This window comes from Diabrotica undecimpunctata, chromosome 2, assembly GCF_040954645.1.
Source record: "Diabrotica undecimpunctata isolate CICGRU chromosome 2, icDiaUnde3, whole genome shotgun sequence".
NCBI classification, from domain to species: Eukaryota; Metazoa; Arthropoda; class Insecta; order Coleoptera; family Chrysomelidae; genus Diabrotica; species Diabrotica undecimpunctata.
The window spans coordinates 76,025,253-76,048,774 of record NC_092804.1 but is presented as its reverse complement, the minus strand read 5'-3'; the positions used below and the strand labels follow the sequence as shown (position 1 = coordinate 76,048,774).

The window sequence follows — 23,522 nt, the reverse complement described above, 5'->3', positions numbered from 1 at the left end:
AATATTTAATAAAGGCCTTGTTTGCCACTTTCCCTTTGGTTGGGAGATGCGTTTGGTTTGTTTTTTTGGTTGCGTTTGTTTGGTAAGGTAAGATTAAAATAATATCTAATTATAATATTGTAAAGAATGTTTTTTCATTGCAGCAAGTTCTGATGAAGCCCAAAATTATGTGGCGAAAGCTTGACTCTTAATAAAAGACACTCACTTAGAAGCACCCGTTTTTTGTTGCTTCCTTAGTATTGGGTCGTTCCCGGTTATCTTCAACCATCTGTTGTTTACCAGTAACCCGTTACTGTCTTTGACTTTCTTATATATATATATATATATATATATATATATATATATATAATATATACATATATATAATATATATATAATATATATATATATATATAATGTATATATATATATATATATATATATATATATATATATATATATATATATATATATTATGTATATAAAGGTCAAAACGAAAGCCCAAATATGTATGAAACGAGATGACAATAATCAATTTAATACTAATTTATTTCAAACTATTACAATTTTAAAAAGATATATAAATAAAATTTATTGCCTTATGTAAAATTTACTACTTCAAACTCTACTCTAAACAACTATCATCATAACATCCGTTTGTCGTGCAGCATAAAAAATGACGCGCTTTTTATCGACAACCCCACATCTAATCGCTACCTGAAGACGTTCGAAATCTATCTAACTGTTTTGCCGTCGGGACGTCGTATGTCGTAAAAGACAGAAGAAGAAAAGTCGGACGCAAGCGCCGTTTTCGCTCATTTCCATAACACACCGCCGCGACGTTCTGCTATATGGGAGAAAATACGGGCATCAGTGCACCTCTGATGGGCGTCCCGAACTGACGTCCGTTCTGATACGAATACCGCCGTGACGCCGTCTATTTTGTTTCCGAATACGATGTATCCGAGTCAAAAAAATATTCAACAGCTACATTAGGTCCGTGAAAAATTGTGATTTTAGTCGATAAGTGATTAACAATCAAGTGTAGAAAGTCCATTGCAATACCAAAGTGATTTTCGTTTGTTTTTGTGTACAGAATAATTGTTTGTGTAAGCTGCAACAGCTTATTTATCTGAAAAAAGTAAAGTAGTAAGAATATTTAACTCTCCTGTGTTTACCGTATCGACCATTTTTTCGTTTACTCTACTAATAAATCCTGAACAATAAGCAAATGATCAACATTGGATTTTTAACAATAACTTTACCTATTTTTGCTCCTAAATGTTTGCATGTTTTAAAGTTGTAATAATATAATTATTGTCAGTATATTGCTGCTATTAACAAACGTGTAGTGGACTCGCAAGTTTCGAGACTAAACGTTTTCATTTTATAATAATTTTTTTAAAAAACTAGCTTCACTTTTATTATAATAAATGGTTACTTAATAAAGTAAGAAAGTATATTAAATATCTACATCCCAGTCATTACAATATTAGCATACTAACATATATTGAAGAGTTATAAATTCATTTACTAAATAAAGTATAATATTATATACCACAAGAGAAAATACAATATGAAAAATTTTTGCAAAGCTCTATTACTTCAGTAGTAGGTATAAATATTTGACATTTATTACAATGAATACATCTATATTTCTTGCACATTACGTGTTTTTATTTTGTTATAATATATTCAAACACTTTAAAGTTCCAATTTCTATTCATATATAAACCACTTGTAGCACCATTGTTGGTTTATACGTTTTGAAAAAATAATAAATTCAAAATAAACAAAAACCGGTAAAATACGGCAATAAAAACATTCTCCCAACTTGTACAAAAACAATTATTTTTTATATTTTAGATATTACTTATCTCATATCTACTTGCCAATTACTAATTAAATAATTCAAATGGAATCAGTGGGTTCTATATTGGGTAACAACAAAATTTGTGAAGGATATTTTGTTACGTAAACAAATTACGCAGCAGATTTCTAGTTGAACTAAAGTTTGTTTCTTGTAACTCTAACTGAAATGATTATTCGATATAATATACTAAATTATCTCAATAAATACCTTATCTTTTATATATATATATATATATATATATATATATATATATATATATATATATATATATATATATATTTCAAATCTTTTTTTTATGGTCATAGTATTTGTAAAAAAATAAAACGTGTCTTAAACGAAATGAAATATGAAACTACTAATTATTTGAAAAACATATTACTCACGTTCTTTTCAATTGTTTTAAAATTAATCTTGAGCTTACTATCAAAAATTGAAATCGGATACATAAAATTGAAAACACAGTCTTAGTTTAAATTTAAAATTATATAAAGTAGTAAACATTTCAAACTTTTCAAATATATCCAAAAGAGATCTATATCTGTTTACTTTCTGACCAAATTCATTAATATGTTATTAGCATATGCCACAAATAAGATATAATATTAATATTCTAATATAAAAAAGTTAAAATATCTTTTTGGTTAAAAAAAATAATAATAAAATATGTTTATCTTTAAACCACTTGTAGAGCTAAGTGTAGTATTATGGATATACGCTGGTAAATCTTGATCCGTGTTAATTCCATATTAAGGTTGTAAGACATTTTGAAACTAGTTATAAATAGAGTCCGGTAAAAAGCATAAAACAGCTAAAATAAGCTCATAAAAACCATAAAATTTCAGCTAAAAAGGCATCAAATATACACAAAAAAGCATACACATTTTAAAAAAGCTTAAAGTAAACACAATATTTATATTTTTCTTAACAAAACAAAATCTTGGAATAAACAAAATCATAGATGGGAATAAAGTTATACAAATAACAAATTTAACTTTTTTAAAAACAAACAAAAACCAAATGTTGGTTCAACCATTCCATTGTAAAATGTTTTTATATGCTGGAAAACGCATTGCCTCATAAACACTGGTTATAGTGCATAATTAAATTTTTTAATCATGTCCGGGGTCACTTGTAAGTTTGTATCAGTAGTTCCTGCCAATAAGAAAGCATTTTTTTGAATTTTTGAAAATCGTCATTCTTGAACATGGCATCTTCATGGAATAAGAGTTTTTGTATAATTTGACCACTTATTCCCGGAATACCTGTCTCTTCAAAAATGTAAGCTATTTAAATAAAGTCATATTAGGTATGTCATTTCTTGTTTGTCTAGAGACTTTATTGTGTCAGAAAACTAAAATTAGTCTTTAAATAAGCCAAATTGTTTTGTGTCATTGTATTAGGTTTAATTTTGTCAATCTTTAATTGCCTTTCTGACTGATTCACTAGACCATAATCAATATTTTTAAAACTTTCTGCATAATATATTGCAGCATTCAACGTCCCCAAAACAGGTTCAGGTAATAATGGGTTGTTAGGTATGCGTTCCTTGAAGGGTTGTATCCGTAAAGGCTCCTTTATAAAAACTTTATTTCATTTTTAATAAGTTCAATAAGATACGAAAATTGTTGCCTTATAGTTTCAGCTAATTTATTTAAGCCAGGACCCAAGTAAGAACAATGGATTAAATTTGGGTGACACACTTCTAATGTTGAAGCTGTTTTGACCATATATGCTGCTCTGTCAGAAAGCCTGACGAATACTTTGTTGCAGACAATTTGTTCTTCAAACAATAACTTGTTATTGCGATATATACAATTCTGGATACTGTGTGCTATTCAGCTTCTTGGAGCATATTACATATCCAGTGGTTGGTATTTCTTGATCAAGAACTCCAATTTCTTTTTAATGTCTTGAATAATTTCATGGTATACAGAATATTTACCAAAAACTAAACACACTGTAGCCCATTAATATTATTTTAATTTTAAGATTTCAGCTTCAAATTGCTGTAGCATATTATTCAATACAAAGTTTTTAATTTTTACACTTTTGAATAAAAAAAGAGTAATTTTAATTTGAAAAATAAATAAGGAAAAGTAGGTGCCAAAAAAATTTTTAGCTTTGATCCCAAACAATTTCTAAAGTATTAATCAATCGAATCTAGTCTTCACCAATTTTTAGACTTCAGCTTCTTAAACTTCAAGATAATATTTATTTAAATAGTTAAACTGTTTTAGTATCTAGTCCTTTTTTAAAATAAAAACACTTTACTCTCTTTACACAGGTTCTACAAAACAATTTTCCACACTCATATTTTAATTCTTTATTGTCTTTAATTAACTCATCATACTGAGGGATTTCCCTTCATCATTTTAAAATAAAAAAGAAAATTAAAATAGGTAATAAATTTATCTACATACACATTTTTTAATTAGACTCTTACCAGGGTACTAAAGAATCTACATATATGCATATATGCAATCTTACATTCACATGAAAACAATTAGAAACTTTCACACCTTTCCAATAACCAAAGAGCTTAGATAAGGATGTTCTATTTCTTATGCCTTTTTAAAATCTATGCTGCGGTTGATTTTAAAGTAAGCTTAAGGTTGTAAGATAAAAGAGAAGATAGAAAGCGTAAACCATACGTGACCATAAAGTACATGCTACGTATATTTAATCAAGGAATACTAAAGATGGAAATTGGACATCTTTATTAAAAAGACAAAATGTTTACTTGCTGGTGCAGAAATATGCAATGCATGTCTTGTAAAAATAATTAAGAAATGAAATTCTGCCAAAACTGTGAATATCTGTAGTAACATTTGATAAACAAACTTGAATCGACGGCAAAGAAATTAAATCAAAAAATTTTTACAAGCAATAGCCATTTTACAAAAAATAACAAAGTGAATATTTATAGACTACTTTAATTAAAAAAAATCTATACAATTTGAGGATTACTACAGATATCTAGAAAAAACATAATAAGTAATAAAAATATTAGAAATGCTATGGAAATAAGAGGAACAATTATTAAAGATATAGCGATCCTCTTGGCAAACTTGATCTTGTCTGCAGACACGCGAAAAAACCGCACATATATTCTGTTTAACCATGATCTAAGGTTTTTTAACAAGGATGTTTTTCTTCTTCCTGAATCTTGCCTTTGAAATATTATTCCCTGCAGGATGGCTTGTAGGAGGGCATATCTGAATTCATTTTGCATAATGTGACTGAAGTACTGTATAGTTCAAGATTTAATGATATTCAGTACCTTTCGGTTCTTCTTTATTCCTCTGAGGACCTTTTCACTTTTAATTCGGTCATTCCAAGTGATCTTGAGTATCCTTCCACATAGCTACATCTCAAACGCGTCCAATCTTTTGCACACATTTTCGTTGAAATTTTACTATTTAATACTATAAGACAGAAGAGAGAGGACGTAGCATTGCATAGTTCTTACTTTAATACCAAGAGAGAGATTGTGGCTTTTATGAAGTGGAGTTTGGTTGACGTAGAGTTGATCTTCTGTTATCTTTTTCTTCGACTGGGGTTTGTTTGACGTAGTTGACTTGTTATCTTTTTCTGGCTAACTGTTATGAGCTTTATCTTATTTAGGTTTATATTAAGTCGCTATTTTTGACTTTGGTACTAATTCTCTTTTTAGGCCATTGAAGGTCTTTTAGCTTTTTCGCAAATACAATATTGTCATCTGCATATACATATTATGGTTTCGTTTAACCAGTACCCGTTTAATATGATGCCTTTGTCAATTTCGTGAACAGCTTCCCTAAATATTCTTTCAGGGTTGTATTACACATATACCTTTCTTAAAAATTCAACTCTTTGTTTAAAATTTCCAAAACGGGTTTCCTTGTCAGTTTCTGAAACAATTAACGAATCACCTTTCTTTAATTGGACTAAATGTTATCATTTCTTTGTATATAGATTTCATATTATTCCGCTCCTACTATTCTCAATAGTAGTATGAAATACGAACCAAAATATCATTCGTTTTGTCTGATGAAAGCAGAATAATAAAATTAAGCATATTCGGTACGCATGTTTAGGTATAAATCCCAAGATCCAAAGGACTCTATCTAACTCCACTATCATAAGGTGTTGATCTCACCATCATAACTTGTACACTAAATAAAAAAATTGTCAGAAAAGTTTGCTTTTCTTTAAAAAATATGTCCTCATATTTTATATCATATTGTGGAAATGTACAACATTCTTCATTATTGCTTTTACAGCTTTCAACCACATTTCTAAAGCCATAACGTTTCTATAGTTGCTGTTGTTAACATCCAAACTTCTACTCCATAAAGTAACGAAGAGAGTACGTAACATTTCGTGGAGCGCCATCGACTGATCCTAATCTTTACCTCTGGGTCCAACTTATCATTTACTTGGTTGAGAAAATTGATACCAAATTAATAACCACCAGAGGTAAAATGCACAATGATAAATCTTTATTTTGACTAATTATGAAATGCGAAAAAAAAAAATGCGAAATGTGTTTAAATGTAATTTTGAGTGTCTTTTCTGAACGGCGGTCGGAGAATGAATCGATATTAATGTATATTTCTTTGCAAAGAGGGTCTGTCTTTATAATTATCACGTTTCAATATCCCAACAGCTTACTGTGCGCTTTTAGCACAACGGCATTAATTTTTTAAACAAGAATATATCGCCCGATAGCGGAGCCTTTGTCAGCGAAATTTTGGCTCATTACGAGCGGCAATTAAATTAGAAACAAAATGTTGATATTTCAACAAGAGTAAAAAAAATAATGGGGAATAGAAGAGTATGCATTGACAAAGCCAGAGCAGCCTCATATAAACTAAAGAAAATTATAATATTAATAGAGATATTATATTAAACCGTAAAATGACGTTTATACACTGCTATATATTTTTCACATTGTTGTATGTCATAGAGAGCTGCACTCTTGCAGAGAAAAAAGTGACTAACCTGGAGGCGTGCGATGTGAATCTACGGACGAATATAACGGATGAGTTGGGTTAATTGAATAATAAATTAAATCTAATCTGTTTCAAGCTGCCGTAAACAAAGTTATTATTTCCACTCTGATCGTCAACGTTTAATAATCAAAAAGGGTACTGAAAGAAGAAGAAGAGGGAGATATAAATAGTGATGCCTGCATTAGAATTATGGTTAATTGGATGAAATAGAAGAAAGGTATCGTGATAGAAACTATGGTTTTTGATTGTTACGATGATACTAAACTTAATTCCAAACAAGATGAGAGAAATCGGAGATATAGCAAAGGTGGAAATAATATTGATATTAGAGGCGAAGGCTCAATAAAAGATTTGAACAAAATATTGTCTAATAATAATAATAAATTTCTTCTAATTCAATTTTCTGTAAATATAGATAGATAGATAGGTTCAATGAAGTGGCATTTGTCCTATTCCACTGCGACCTTTTCAGATCTAGTGTGGTCCTCTAATCCAAGGTTATATTTCCTAGCTTAACCATTTTTAAAAGGTCTAATAGCTTCGAGACTGAACAGGTGATGTATCTGTGCCAATTTTCCTTGTCAAATGTAAAGAACCGCATATTTTCCAGGCTATCGCACTGACACAAAATGTGCTCTACTGTCTCTTCCGCTAGATGACAGAATTTGCATAGACCATCATCTGCCAATTTCATTAGCTGGGCATTATTTAAATGAAAAGTAATAAAAAATATTTAAAAAACTTCCAAAGTAGAATATTTGTTGCTGAAGGATTAATTTCTCGTGAATCACCATTCGAATTAATATTGGATATAGGCTCCAAAACTTGTGAAGGAATATGATTTTGTGTAGGTAAAATTACTTCATTGCTAAAAAAAAAAACATTATATAAATATATTTGTTGCCAAAAATTTTTGTTTATTTATCATTTACTTACTTCTGTCCCTAAACGCTAAAATTGGATATGATACTTAATCCAGTTTTTTTAAATTGGAAAGAACAAATCTTTAGCTTTGAATTACAACATGTTTCGATTCCTACACATGTGACGATAAAAAAGCTATAAAAATTGTAAGTTGTTTTCTAGCTTTAGCATATGACCCTTCGGAAAAACCAAAAGCGGATAGATACAGTGTAAACTTTGTAAGTGCAATTTGGCTATTGGAAAAAAAAATCCTTCTATAGAGCGTTTCACGTTAAGAAAATAACATTGCGATTCACGATTCAGGGTTGTATAATTTGTATTTTCGTTTTCACAGACATGAATTAAATTAATGTTTTTTAACGTAATTGACCAAAAATGCCCAATCGGAACAAGAGATCAAAACTAGGAAAACTGATTTTAATTAAATAAATAGTATTTACAAAAGATAATTTTATTTTATCTTATTTTAATTATAGTAACGACAGTTTATTTGTTTTTCGGTAAGAATATCGTATACCATGAATCATAGAAATCAGTAGAAAATATTGCTTAGTTAAATCATGCACTTTGCCGGCTATTAAAAATTTAAAAGTAAATAAACGGACCGCTTGGAATGCATATATCTAATTACTAATTGCAACTTAAAATAATACGGTGTACGTATGTCAGCGATTTTATGTCCTTCTCTGAGACTATATAATGATAATAAGGCTTTGTGGTTCTTCAGTTGTTATTCTGACTTTACAGTTAAATGTTAATTGAAAATATAAATTCGAAAATCTAGTAAACCGCATGCCTGGGAGTTTTGGCAACACTGATCTCCATAAGCCTAATGTTATTTTCTTAACGTGGAACGCTGTATAGAGATAAATTGTCCCCCTCAAAATCGGTAATAAAACAACATATTTTAAGCTCTATGTGGCAAATCAATGAGTAGAGTTAGGCTATTGTGCCAGAAATCGCTTAATATGACGTAACGCAGTATGGATGGATTAAAAAAACGAAGGTTACATCAGATTTTTTCGAAGGAATTACTGCGATGGAGTATTTAAAAAACTATTTTTGTACATGTAAAAGAAAAAATTGTTGTACAAGTATTATTTGTGTATGCATGGATTCCGAATTAGACTGTAGAAGTTTAAGGAGATTTCTGACAAATTCTGTTTAATTGACAATTTCTTTTAATTATTTTGTTCTAATTTTAATATATTCTTGTAATAATAAAAAAACTATTATATATTATTAATCAAGTAAAATAATCAACAGTGCTTTTTGCCGAATTAACAATAACTATTTATTCTATAACAATTACTAACACTATTATTGATGAAAAATTGTAAAATTATGTTAATTATAAACAAATTGGATCAACTATCGACGGTTTATAATTTTCTCGCAAAAAAGAAAGTATTTTCCTTGCTCGTATTCCACGTATTATGAATAATAGACTGTAACCATGGAAAATTTTTAATGGGTCATTTGACTAAGCATGAATCACATATAAATCAATACTACGATATGCAATAACAACTTTAAAAACTATACGGCCAACTCTTATCGGTATACAAAGCATGAGGGTTCAAATTAAGGGTTGCGCCTTAGATTTCTCAACCCTGTCCCAGCCAAAATGTACGGCGTTGCAAAAAAATTAATCTATATACCCATTTAAAACTTTGTGTATAAATGCCGTACTGTGGTTTTTTCTCTATTTTACGAGAATGGTATAGTGCGTTGTTGAGAACAATAGATATATTTGTCTTCTAATATTGGTAAGACATTGAAAATTTTCGCCACTTTTCAAAAGATTGATCTGCCTCTGGATCTGATTATCTCTTCATAGTAATCACCAGACTTATCGACTCAAATTCCCAGAGGGGATTTTCAACAAACCCATTCTCGCTATGGCCATCGTTCGACCATGTCTCATCCAGATAATACATTTTGTACTTCTCTGCTTTATAAGACCTTATCTATTGAATATATTCTCGTCGCCACCACACAATGTCGTCTCTGTATAATAAAATGGTGTTTCTTCTCCTGCGTGGATATTAAAATTACCTCTTTAAATATTCTGTAAAATGTGGTTTTCGTCAAATTTGGCAAATCTAGATCATCGTTTACCTCCTTTCAACCCCATCCAAGGTGAGTATTTTGTTTCCCATAAATAAATTTCCTTCCGTAAATGCATTTCGATCACAAACTGCAACTTTACTAGCCACTTCTTTTACAATATCTCCAACTACTAACCTGGGATTTTCTATTATTTCTTATTTAAATACATTTCAAGTAATTTCTTTAACTTTAGCGCTAAGAAAACATCTTGTAGTTCGTTTTAGAGAAGGAGTCAATGTATTTTTAACTAATTTATCAGCAGAATCAATGGACGACATTTTTGTTTTTAACAACAGTAATCACGTATACAGTTTAATATCCTTATGCAGATAAACAGAAATACTTAAGTAGATTAGAGTGATTACAATAATTTTTATACTACGCAATAAAAACTAATAATCGAGAAAAGAGAAAAATTGATAAAGTGATCTTAATAATATACTGTTACTGGGAACGGGTAGATACATTTTGAACATCTTTAACCCTCAAACGGGCAAAATTTTATTTAAAGTGAAATATTAAAAATTTTTCATTCTGTTTATTAAATATACATTAAGCAATACAGAAAAAAGTTTTTTATAAATTTTTATACACGTTTGCAAAAAAAACAGTATGTATCTTGTGGGGTACATTGCCCATTTATGGTACACACTAAAAATGCTTATAGAGATGATTTTGTTCAGAGGCATAGGTGAGGGAGATTCTTTTTAGAGAGTTGAAAATTGCAAACTAATTAATAATTATGTTAAAAAACTAAGAAAGCATTTATCAATTGCAAAAAAAATAATTTTGTTCAACTAAAAGTAAACGTAAAAATTACAAAAAAAAAATCGGTTGCCTGTAAAGTCGGTTTTACGGGCGAAGATTTTACGTGACAACGTCTTTTTCTCGGTAGAATATTTATTGATATGAATATTATTAAATTGCACAATAGTTGTTTGCAGTTGAAACGCGCTGTTTCTTCTCAATCGACTGAATTACGATTGATTGCAGAGTGATTTAAACTAATAATTTACTTAACACTATCAATATTTGTCAATAGTATGACATAACCTATAAACTCAGTTTCTCAACTTTTGTGTCAATCTAACAATTAATCAATCAATCATAGTTTACGATAATGAAATATTAGTGTACAATTATTTACCTTTATTGTTGTAGTTGTTGTAAATGACGAATCTAAGCACTCCACATTTTCACTACAGACACAGCTGACGATACTTTAACCACACGTGTGAACTTGTATTATGACGCTTTCTCGGTTTTTCAACGCCAAGAACGCTCGAGAAAGACAGAGACACAAGCACGCACCGATTCAACGCGCCTAATTCTCTAGTGCTGCGCGCGCAGCGGACCGATCATGTTTGAGTGGGAGAGAGACGCAAGGCATTCGCCGGTCCGGCGGGCCTCTCTCTCGTTCGGCGACTCATCGTAACAGACGTGAGCGGGCGTTACACTTTTTCATGAGTGACTCCGAGCCACAACCTAATTTAAGACGTTGTCACGTCAAAATAAAAAAATTACTTGTCTAGTTGTTCTTTGTATGGTAAATTGTAAAACAATTTCTAGAATTATTACCACTTACAATGCACAAACGTAAGCCACATTTTTGACAGAAATCCGTTGTTTGCCCACTTACACAAAGTTTACATCTTCCCTTCTTAATAAAAGTTGTAAAATGTCCGATTTGGTCATATCTGACGTCGTGTGTAGGTCTGGCTATTATTGGTACTCTAATTTTTTTAGACGGTTGCACATCTGCAAAATCAGATTTCCTAGTTTTAGTGATATTGTCACATTTTAGAAGCGATGAAGCTAAATGTAATCGAAACGTTTTTAATTTATCATGTTTTCCATTTTCAGTAGCCTGCATATCTCTTCTATATATCACCCAAGCGTTGTTTACAGAAATGTCTATTAGCTGGGTAAATATTCCCAAATACCACCTGCGCCATTTGAAAGGTGTTTTGTATAAAGCGATCAACATATCAGCTAAATCAACGCCTCCCATATGTTTGTTGTATTGTTTTATTATTTGAGAACAACTAACGTCAACTTTTTTTTTCTCATTTTTACAGTATCTCTTTATTTGGACAATAGGGCTATGGGATATATATGAACTAGCCAAGGTGACGCATTTGGTGTCTGCCCATTTTGCTACAGCTATTCCTGCATTTTTATCAACTTTGTAGTCAACGGATCCTCTACCTTTTTTCAACAGAATTTTATCAGACTCCAAAGTGCAATTACGTAATCGGTTACTTCTTATGGTTCCCAGACTGTCCATTCCACGTTAATTTTTCAACAGCGTGATCAGTTCTAATGAACAGAACCAGTTATCAAAATATACAATACTTTCCAAAGGATGAGGAATTGTTTTACACAGTTGAACAACTACTTTGCCGCCTGAACCCAGGGATTCTTTTTCAGAAAAAAACATATGATCGAATGTAGAGGATCCCGTGTAAATAAAAAAGTCGTAAACTATTTCAGAAACTCCTGCCCTTACAAACATTTTGAAACCCCACTTTCTAGGTTTTTTCGACAAGTATTGGCGAAGATTTCCCGCTTTGGTTCCTTTGTAACTAATCATAATTTCATCAATAGAATACTGATTTTCTCCTTTAATTTTATTACAGTTTGATCGAATTCTTTCCAAAAGGTACCTGATTTTGAATAAACGATCTTGGTTGGCATCTACACTGTTGTCTTGGAAGTGTATTAGTCTACGTAGTTTTTTAAATCTTTTTATGGGTATCACATCTGCTATAATACTGTAGCGTGTGTTGATTGACCAGTAGTCTTCGAATGATGGCATTCTTATTATACCCATTAAAATTTCTATGCCTATAAATGTTTTAATTTTAGATGGAGAAGTATTGATTTATGTCCCGGTTGTAAAAGAAGAGTAGAGATTCGTTTGTTCTGCAATATATTGCATAATAGACTCATCCCAAAACATTTGAAAATATTGCAAAGGTGTAAGTACATTAGCTGAAGCTTCATACTCACTTTCAATGGAGATTTTGTTGCGTTGAAAGTTTTCTTTCGCCCAATTGTAGTTGCTCCCAACTTTTTTTCTATTTTTTTGGTTACTTTCCTTCACATTTGAAATTCTAATGGATAATGGTATCTCATCATCCGTGTCATATTCATCATCTTCATTTTGATGTTGCTCGATTGTTTGGTAGGTAGGTGTGGAAGTAAACTTTCTGGTTCAAAATTAGGGTCCAGATCACTGTCGTCCATCTCCTCATCACTAGATGATCCAACATCTGAAACGTACGCATCTTCAGGAGGTAGTACTACAATTTGAAGACCTCTGTTTTTTCTATAAAAACTGCCACATGGCACCGTAGGAAGCTGAAAAAAAGCTAGATAAGATTTGGATTTCCCGTACATTTTTATGGGCGTTGTATGTTGAGAGATACAAACAAGTGTAAACAAGTTGTTGGTACTTTATACAAATTATAACTATAAAATAGAAATGTACTAGGATTTTCTAAAGTATTTTCACTGCTTATAACTTCTTAAATAAAGAAAAACAATGAGTAGAAGGTCTTTTATTGCTTTACAAAACTTGTCGACAAATAATGGATTTCCTCACCCGCTACCCGTTACCATACCATATAATACGTTAGTCTGCTTGTAGATCTCACAGTACACAATGCTCGATTTGCCGCAAATTTAATGAAGTTCTCGTAAAAATTTGTAGATATCAATGTATCTCATAGGATACAATTACCTATTAAGGGTTAACAATTAAAATACAATTTTATCGTTGTTTATACACCCTGCATCGCTTATTGAAGTTAAGTATTTTTTTTAAGTTATTAATTTTGTACGAAAATGTTTGGCCAAAGAAAACTTACTCCTTGAGTGGTAAATTTATCTCACCTGTGAACCACATGTAATTAACGGAATAGTTTCTAAAGTTGTTATTACATACTGCAGTAATATTTTATATGTGATTCATGCTTGGTCAAATGACACATTAAAAATCTCAGATGGGCTTGTATACTATAAACGAGATTGCACTTCTAATAAGACGTGTTGTAACTTTTTATTGATTCAGTTTGAAAATCTGGAACCATTCAAAAAACTTTTTTCGATGTTAAGTTTTAATGTAGAATTGGTAAAAAAGAGAATTTAAAAATTTGCAATACTGATGTTTTATGGGAAAAAAGTGTCCCACAAGTAGCACATGATTTATTCTAAAAATCGCCATTTTGTGTATAGTCAAAACTAAAAGTTCACAAATATTTTATTTTTTGCGCCAATATCCACAGCATATTATGTCACAACTAGAAATCAAAATATTTAAATTGAGGCGAGATATCGCAAGTTAAATAAAAAATTTTATTAAAACGATAAAATAAAAATTTTTGGTTTTTTTATATTTATTTATTTACATGTTTCGCCTCTATAATCCAAAAGTTTTACTTAGAAAAATTAAAAACTTAAGAATGATGTTAGTTTTTTAATAAGGTCATAATATTCTCACAATAGATAGATAAATTAACATAAGACAGAGAGCTTTTGATCAATGTGTACAATTTTTTTTAAATTTCCCGGAAACTTAATACTTAAGGCTTTAACCCTAAAGATTATTACATAATATATAATTGTTTAAATATTTAAAAAAATTTTAAAAAAAGTTGCACATATATTTAAAAATTTGCCTGTTTCTATAAAACGTATCAAATGAAATCTACTATCTTTACGAAACCTACCTTTACACAAGTTATTTCTTTTAATCCTTTTTGCATTTTTCGTGTATTTTAATTAGATGTTTAAAAATATATTCAAAAATACCTCAAGGCAAAAAGATTAACAGTAAGTAATATCAGGTACTAAACATTTCTACTTACAATTTATCAATGTCCAGTTTGTCCAGCATATTCAAAATATTAAAAACGTTGATAAAACGCCTCTAGCAGCTTTGTGTGTTTATAAATTTAAAATAAATACTATTGTAATATGATCTTTTATTTATATTTTATATTGTTTCGATTTTAATTTTAAGTTTAATTATTTTTATAAATGTATAACTTTATTTTCCTTTTACACAGCGTAAAATTGTTATTCATAATAAATTGTGATTGATTTTTGCTATGGTTTAGATTAAATAAAACCATATTTCGTATATTTATTACATATAAACAAACTGTTTATTTCAGCAAACAAAAACATTTAAAAATAATCTTTATATCAGCCGTTTGTATTAAAAAGCGCAATAATGTATAATAAATTAAAAAAAAGAATTTTTTTCTGTTTTTGTGTGAAAATTTTTATGTTACTTAATGAAATCAAAGAATTTTTGGTAAAATATGTGAAAGTCAATTAAAAAAAAAACGAACTAAACAAATTTATTTTTTTTATTTACATTTTTATAGAAAAGAATTGACTGAAAATTAAAAATAGGTCTGTCGTTATTTTCTCATAGAATAGTTACAACTTTTTTTTAACGTTTTTAATCTTTAACTAGATTATTAAAAATTGCTGGTGCTTTTTTAAATGATCTTGCAAAATCATTACCTAACAATAATAATTTTTATTGAATGTCACTGAATCACATCTAAAGATGTCAACAGATATCTTATTTTATTTACCTATCTAAATAAAAATAATAATAAGTTTCATTGTTCCAAAATTAAAGAAAATACCATATAATTGAAAGGATCATTTTGGGGTTTTCGGACTAATACTTATAACTGTTTGTAGTAGAAACAAACTTTAAATATTCTTTTAAACTCAAATTCAACTCAAATATTAAAATAAGTATATATATATAGCATTCAAAATTTATTCAAATAAGTATATATTTTTAAAGTCAACTATAGGCTGCAGTCAGAAGGTTGGCCGAGATGTTAAAGAAACACTCTTTTGACTTTTTGCCTAGCTTTCGGAATTGTTTTGTTCCTTTTTTAAAACACTGTAATATAGAGAAAAAAATGTGTGAATATTTACAAAATATGACAATTTATCAGTGCAACTTATTAGTCGTTGAGATTATTTACAGTAAACTTTGACACTCATTAATAACGCAAAATAAATATAAAATATAATAATGGACAAAATACATTCTAACAATTTTGGTAAGGATAGTAAAACTTAGTTTATTTCATGACTTCTTTTGATGATGTGTTTTAATTCTAATAGAAAACAGAAAGAAAAAACAATATAATTAAGATGTAATTAGGTATTTTTAATATTGTCACTAACAAAATGTACTAACCGCGGAAATCTTTCCGAACATATATATATATATATATATATATATATATATATATATATATATATATATATATATATATATATATATATATATATATATATATATATAGGTTAAGATTTGGGTGCGACATTGGTCGATAATTTCATTTTTGTACAGAATACCCATAAAAGTTATTGGGAAAAAATATAGGCAATGATATTTTCCATGCTCTCTAAATAAAATATGATAAAATATGCCAAATTCTATAAGGTGATTAATAACGATATGGTCAAGAAAACATTCAGTTTTTTAAATATAATATCCTAGATCTTTTTTCATATGTAGATCTCTCTCAAAATCCCTATCCCTGCTCTTACAATATAGAGTTTGACACTAATACAGGCTATTTAACTAGTTAGGACCCATCAATGATCGTCAGTCTTATTCTTCTTCTTCTACAGCACCACAGTCCAAATTGAGCCTTGGTTTCCTTTATTTTTTGCCTCCACCCTTGCTTGTCTGTGGCTGATCTTCTCCATACACGGACTCCTAAAAGGGCTTGTCTGTCGCTGTTGACCGTGACTTCGCAGCGCTTTCTTGGCTTTCCAACCGGTCTCTTTCCCAGCATTCTAGCATTCAGTGCTATCTTTGGTAGCCTATCCTTTCCCATTTTTATCACATGTCCGGTCCATTGCAATATTTGTATTCCAATGAAGTCTGAAAGTGGTGCTTCCTTATAAAGTTGATAAAGATCGTTGTTCTGAAAATTATATTTTTCCTTACAGGTCCTAGTATTCTCCTCAGTACTTTCCTTTCGAATGTATCAAGTTTTGCTTCTGGATTTTTTTTCAGAATCCATGCTTCACTGTTATAAAAACAATATGCAATAGAAACAGAATTTTCTAAATATTCGTCAATGGAACTAACGCAAGGAAGACGTTATAAACAGAGAAATCATCAATTAAAACATGAATTTCTTGATTATTTAGTATTTGATATTACCACCCCTATTCCTAATTACATTTTCCAATCGATTTTGCATGGATCGGATGACTTTTATAATAAATTCTTGAGGCATTGCTTCCCATTCATCATTAAGCCAGCTCTCAATTCTATTATGCTCCTTGGTGCATGATTTCTGTCCCGGACCCTTCGTTTAAGCTCATTCCAAACATGCTCTATTGGATTTATGTCCAGTCTTAACGCAGGCCAATTTATTGTAGGTATACCGATCTTAGATAGATAGGCGGTGGTGACTCATGCATTAAAATAAAGGCATCACCAATAAATCCCGCGTATGAAACCTTCCTCCAAAATGTCTCTGATGTTACGATCCGCCATTAAACCTCCTCCACATCCTCCAGCAGACACGAAAATTAACTGGGTTTTCCCATCCATAGACCTGTCTGCTCAAAATATACAAGGATTGCCTTTATGACACAATTTACGTATACAAAATGGAGCAAATCGCTCCCCTGGCCTTCCATAAACTCGACGCCTCTTGTCGTTGCCATGTAGGCAGATCCTACTTTTATCGGAGAATAATACCTGACTCCATTGGTAGTCGTCCCAATGTAGATCTTCGCTAGCAAATTCTAATTGCCTTTGCTTCTGGACTGCAGTTAGATTTGCCCTTTTTGTGCCTTTTTGTAAAGGCAGCCCCGCCTTTAGTCTCCTTCTGACTATGCAAATGCTAGTCATCATACCTTGGAACTCTTTAAGGTCTTCTTTGAGTTTAGCATCACTCAAATATCGATTTTTCAGGAATTTTGATTCAAGAAATCGATCATCTCTCTTCGTTGTGATTCGTTTACGGCCTCCTCCTTGTCAACAGATATAATCAACAGTATCTTGGTACCGACGATATACTTGGGACACAGCAGATTGGCTTAAATTTAGTCGATTTGCCAGGGCCCTCTGACTCAGGCCTTCTCTTAATAATGCTACTGCTTAAGTTGCGTTGACGGATGTGGTATCCCTTTGTAATGCAGTTGCGAATTTAAGTGACTGATATATTAGTGGGTTTCTATGGAAATGGATGTGTACGATGTTAACCGAATGCGTTAAGTCGGTGCGTGTCGATTTCAATGAGTCAAATTCTGACCCCCTCTCTACGCGTTGCATTATTTATTTGTACTGCGTCATCTAATTCAACAAAAAACAAAATTTTTTTAAAACTCAATATGAGGTTAATGATTGTACACTAAATATTTTTAAATTTACTCTTTTAAGATTGAAACAGGAGACGTACTTTCGTACGGTCGTACTCCTTTCAATATATAATATGTATGTATAAATATAATATATATATATATATATATATATATATATATATATATATATATATATATATATATATATATATATATGTATATATATGTATATATATATATATATATATATATATATATATATATATATATATATATATATATGTATACATATAAAGGATTTTTTAAATAAAACTTTTTATGATTCATGGTATACAGCTAATTATAGGAATTTCATTTTCCTTGTGGAGTTACGACAATTTTATTTCGTAATTGCTATGAAATAAACACTCTGTATATAAAGAAGGAATAAATGTATAATTATAATTTCTACATAATAAGGTTAACAATGTGTTCTAGTTTTTAAATTAAAATTAACAGAATTCATTGACAAATATTGGTATACAGGGTGAACCATAAAACAAAATTAAGATTTCTCATTGTTTTCAAAAGATTGAGTTTATGATACTATTTCATTTTTTCAAGCAATTTCTTTATCTAAACGGATTACTTTCCAAGATACTTTTAGTTTGCTTTAACGGGAATACCTTCAATTTTTGAGAATAGAAGTAATTATGTTTTATAGATTAATTTTAAATCTTTTAAATTAATTTTATATGAAAAGTATTCTCAGTCCAGAAATTTGTAATAAAACATTTGTGACTGTCGATTTTTTTCGAGCAATTACTAATAAGTAAAGGCCACTTACATCGGTTAACAACGGTAAAATAGTAGGCTTTCAAAAAATGTTAGTTTTCATATAGTTAACTTTTTAATTTGTTCTCTGTGACCTGTCCTTAATTTTAAAACAAAATTTTCTAAAAAAGAATTAACTGATATGAGTATTAGGAAAAATTTAGAGAAATTGAATACTTGCATCCAGAATAATTAACAGCAGTATTCTGAATGGATGAAACCGAACATAAGATCTTGTTTTATTCGCACTGGATCAGTTGCACAGGATAAAAATTAGACAACCCAAACTGTTAGCTACTACTGAGGAATCAATCGCAATACAGTTACATCAAACGTTGACAGTCGATAATTATCATGGCAGATAAGTTTTTTGTCAATGATCTTAGCAGCATTGATGCTGACCGTTTTTTCATCTATGTGCTTTTTGGTGATAAGCCTACGTATCACAAAAATGGAACAACGAATCAGCAAAATTTTTATTCTTAATATTTTATTTAGTACACGTAGCCAAACTAGGTGCTCTATTAATATTTTGGGGTGATATTGTTCTCGTGCCAAATGAGGAGATTGAGCTCTTGCTTTTATATAGTCCATCACTAACTGAAGACCTGGTTCTTTAAAAAAAAAATCTTCTTCTTTTGCTTGTTTTTAGATCCGGTGTGTTACTTCTCTGTATGACAAATGCATTTATTGCAGCAACATCAAGCAATGCATAAAATATGACCATGGGCCAGCGTTTTGTATTTCTTGCGACGGTATAGGAACCTCGAAGTTAATCAACGGTGTCCACACCACCTATTGTAGAGTTATAGAACATTATTGCTTCAGATTTACTTTCGTCACCCGTTGTCGGATCGATTTGGTCATCATGGTGTAGGGTTGACAAATGAACAACATGTTTTTTGGTTTTGGTATATAGTACAATATTGTCATATCTTTGGGTAAATCCAAACATAGTTGATTTTGGCGGTCTATTGTTCATTAAAAATTCGGTTGGGATATGCCATTTGTTTTTCCGTAGGGTGCCTAAAATTGTTAGACTTTGATTTGTCAGTAAGTTTTGTGCGAGTTCAATAGATGTAAACCAATTGTCCATTGTGACATTCCGGTTGGAACTGGAGATTGGTTTGCAAAGCCGCTTAACCATATCGTTGACTGCAGAACTGATAGAATATGGACCTGGTGGTTGTGTACCGGCATATATTTCTAATTGATAAGTATAGAACGTGCGAGAATCCACCAAGGAAGATACCTTCAGACCGTATCGGGCCGGTTTTTTGGAAGGTACATTCTAAAACTACAGCGACCTCTAAAGCCTAAAAGCATCTCATCGATAGTGACATATTGGCCAATGGTATGATATTTTTGAAAATTTTCAACTATATCCTCGAATACGACTCTAACTGCTGCAAGTTTGTCTACTTGTGTCCGTTCGTCCCTTGTACGAATATCATCTAGGCGTAAGCACTTCATAAGAAATTGAAATCTGCGGAGAGCCATCGTTGCCAGAAATATGTCAATGCCCGTACCATTTCTTTCCCAAAACTCAAAAATTGAAGTTTTACCTCCACGGTCAATCCCAGCTAAGTAAAGCAGACCAATCAGAGCTTTTAGTTCAAATATATTTGTTAGCCTCGCATCGGAACTGTCTTTATATCTTACGGACACACGCTCGATATATACATTATAGTACATTCAACAATATGTTTTATAATTTTGTCATTAAAAAACAGTTCCCAGAATTCTTTTTTAGTTTTGCAACTTTTCCCTTCACGAATATCTCCAGGAAGTTTTGTTATGATATTTTCTCCTCTAGTTCACGAACATTTCGTGATCCGCATATCTTATTCCATTTTATTCCATCTTTGGTATTGTAATAAAGGTGTTGGTTTGACTTATCTTGTGGAATACATTCTTGTACGTTTAATTCGGTGTCTGATAAATCCAATTCAGACTCTGAGTTATGATTAGCATCTTCATGTTCTAAGTTGCCAACTATAGACTCGTCGGAATCTGAATCTTCATAATTTTCTTCCTCGTCGGTTGCAACTTCCTCGTAGAGACGTTGCAAATGTTTTGCCTCTCTCTCGTAAGAATACATTGTTTTGCTAAGCTCTAAAAACAATACACTGCAAATTTTGTTTTGTACTTTCATAAAAAAAAACTTTAAGCACGGGTTACGTGGTAGGGATTAGGTAGATTAAGGAACGGGTTGGGTCTGAGAAAACGAAAACAGATATATCATCGACACTATTGCTTCAATGCGCATTCGTAACAGGGATTATAGCTAGCTATGCCGAAGAAAGGTACCTAGACCGCCAGGACCGTACTTAGACTCGCTGACCAAATAGAGATATTAGAAGAACTGAATGGGCCTGACAGACCCAACCCGTGCACCGCAGGGTTAATAAGTCAATTTAAAGTAAGCTTTAAAATAGTGTCAGAAATGTTGATTTTTCCTGTTTACAACCTAACAGCATAATCAGGTGTATTGATCATCATCATCAGCCGTTTTGAGTCCCCTGCTAGACATAGGCCTCTCGTTAATAATTCCAATGCATTATATCTTGAGTACCCTGAATCCAATGCGCTTGATGTTATCTGACCACCATGTTGGAGGATGTCCTCGATTATGATAAGCATCGTGTCTAGGCCTCCATTCCAGAATTTTCTTCGTCCACCTTCCATATTTTAATGTGGTAACATGCCCCGCCCAGTTCCATTTCAATGTCGTAATCCTTTGAACTGCGTCAGCAACACCAGTTTTTCTCCTAATTATTGTATTTGATACTCTGTCTCTGAGGGATATATTCAACATTGACCTCTCCATCGCTCTCTTTACCACTTGTATTTTATTGATTACTTTTCTGGTAAGGGTCAATGTTTCTGCTCCATACGTTAGAACTGGGAGTACACATTGATCAAAGAGCTTTCTTTTCAAGCACGTGGGAATATCTGATCTAAAAACCTCTCAGTTTTTCTTAAGCTGCCCATGTCAGTCCTATTCTTCTGTTTAGCTCCGTTGTTTGATTATCTCTTCCTAATTTAATCTCGTTTCTCAGATATTTATAGCTATACACCTGTTCAATTTGCGTGCCTTTAGTTGAGATGTTTTTCGCTAGTACTAGGTTGGTCATATATTGTGTTTTGGAGAAATTAATTTTAAGTCCAACTCGTGTACACGAGCTCTTACGGTCTTGAAGAAGCTGGCAGGCATGATCTACTCGATGCGCAATAAGGACTATGTCGTCTGCGAATCTCAAGTTGTTCAGAAATTTTCCATTTAGGTTAACTCCAATATTCTCTAATTGTTTCTCATAGCACTCTGCAATAAAGCGGTGAATAGCTTGTGAGAGATGGTATCTCTTTGCCTAATACCCCTCTTTAAGGGAAATGTATTTGTGTTGCCATAATACATTCTAACTGCAGCTGTTGCGCTATTATATATATATATATATATATATACACATATTCCGAAAAAGAGTTGTGTACCTATGATCAATACTGCACTCTGTAAGAGCTCTTATAATGGAGCTTTGCTGGACTGAGTCAAACGCTTTCTCAAAGTTTACAAATATTATTATCAATGGCTTGTTGTATTCTGTAACTTAATATTCGAGACAGTTAATCGCCATTTTAATTCACGAGTTCGTTACAAAACTTTTCCGTCGACCGTATTTTTCAGAAATAAAGATATCTTAGTTTAAATTTTTATTTACTTAACGATAAACAACAATTTTTTCAGCTTTCATTACCTTTATTCAAAGTTTATTTTTCATTAGTGGTAGTTTTATTTTTGTAATCATTAATATTTGAAATAGTACAATTACTGAAATTATTCATTTAAATATTGATTTTTCAAATACACAGAACTATGTGTTTTTGAAATAAACAATAAAATAAATAATGACATACAATGATAGCTAGTACCAACAGCGGCTACTTCATTTAAATTTTTTCATCGAGTTAAAGTTTTTTTTAGTGGGAATATAAATTGGTATATGTTTGGTTGCCTACACTACAGGTCACTGCCAATCACAGCATTTAATTAATTTATGCAAGCAATGTATGTTGTGTTGCCTATAATGAAATCGTTCGTAAATAGAAAATCATTCATTAATAGGGGTAATTATTCAATAATTTTGAGGGTGTTAAAATTGATCATAAATGGACGGTCGACGGTAAAAATAATTTTGATATCCAAGGTTTAATTATTTCTACTTGAAAACTAAAAAAATCTTTGAAAGTAATAAGTTTAAGTACAGGAAATTCTTAATACGAATAAAAGAATATCACAAATTAAATATTTTGAAAACAAAATCGTAATTTGCGCTGTTTATCCTGTATACGAATATTTGTCAATGGTTTCTGTTAAACTTAGTTAAAAAACTAGGAAATATTGTTTATCTTATTATGTACAGCGATTAATTATTTATGTATTCCTTCTTTATATACAG

The 23,522-nt window shown here is 30.9% G+C and overlaps 1 protein-coding gene across 5 annotated transcripts in view; it reads left to right on the top strand.

Moving 5' to 3' along the window:
• The first annotated feature begins 863 nt into the window (after positions 1-863).
• The window catches only part of bru1 (bruno 1), a 971,893-nt gene continuing 949,234 nt past the window's right edge, over positions 864-23,522 (top strand). For 3 of the 5 annotated variants that reach the window (XR_011950072.1, XM_072523112.1, XM_072523110.1), the window contains exon 1: positions 864-1,120. The gene's annotated coding sequence lies outside the window, so the exon portion shown is untranslated. Of the gene's footprint in view, positions 1,129-23,522 lie in introns of all 5 variants that reach the window. The other 2 variants (XM_072523111.1, XM_072523113.1) reach the window with 2 other exon arrangements.